This window comes from Octodon degus, unplaced genomic scaffold (genome assembly GCF_000260255.1).
Source record: "Octodon degus isolate 3935 unplaced genomic scaffold, OctDeg1.0 scaffold00032, whole genome shotgun sequence".
Classification (NCBI taxonomy): domain Eukaryota; kingdom Metazoa; phylum Chordata; class Mammalia; order Rodentia; family Octodontidae; genus Octodon; species Octodon degus.
The window spans coordinates 3,116,395-3,117,514 of record NW_004524608.1 but is presented as its reverse complement, the minus strand read 5'-3'; positions in this window follow the sequence as shown (position 1 = coordinate 3,117,514).

The following is a 1,120-nucleotide window of genomic DNA, read 5'->3' as shown; positions in this document are numbered from 1 at the left end:
TTAGATTCCTTTTACCAGGATCCACTAGATCTTGTCTAGAGATCTTATACAACACATACCAAGGCCTTAACTAACTATACTCAGTGGACCTTCAGTGCCATCTTACTGGTCTCTCCTAAATAAAAAAGTATAGTGGTGCCACGGAGATGGCTCAGCAGAATATGTGCTTCCCTGGCAAGCGCAAGGGTCTGAATTCAATCCCCAGTTCTGAAAAAAAAAAAAAGTACAGTGCTCAGGCATAGGATCGTTGTGCGTTCGAGACCAACTTGGGTTACAAAGTGAGCTCAAGGCCAGCCTGAACTGCATAGCAAGATCCTGTCTCAAAGAGACAAAATAGAGTTGGAGATAGCTCGGTGGTCTAAGCACCTGCCTGGCAAGCACAAGCACATGCCATTCTGGCCCTGGAACCTCAGGTGCCCTGTGCTGAAACCGGGCGTGGTGGCGCACACCTGTAATCCCAGTGCTGGGGAGCCTGAGACAGGAGGATCACTATGAGTGTGAGCTGTACAGCAAGACCCTGTACCAAATAAATAAATGATTTTTTTAATTAAAAAAGACAGAACAAAAATAAAAAGGGCCGGGGAGATGGTAGAACAAGCGCTCCCCTGGCAAGTGCAGGGGCCTGAGTTCAATCCTCAGTTCTGCAAAAAAAAAAAAAAAAAAAAAAAAAAAAGTAAAATTAATGAGACAAACCATTGTCCAAAATCAAATGGTAATGTACATCTTGACAGCAACATAGGGGGAAACCTGTGTTGTTATAAAAACTAAATGTGTATGTGCACTCCTGATCCTTCTGCTAATGTCTCAATAGCTGTTCAAGATATTAAATAACAGGGGCCGGGGAGATGGCTCAGTAGAATAAGTGCTTGCCTGGCAAGTGCAAGGGTCTGAGTTCAATCCCCAGTTCCGCCAAAAAAAAAAGAAAAAAGAAAAAAGAAAAAAAAAAGATATTAAATAACAGATCAACAACATGTCATACCTAAAATTTCCCTAGACCTTACCCTTATCCTATTTATAAAAAGTCATCACTGGGGCTGGAGAGATGGCTCAGTGGTCTAAAGCACCTACTTGAAACAAGCTTGGCAAAGCACAGGGACCGCGGTTCGATCCCCAGCACCAC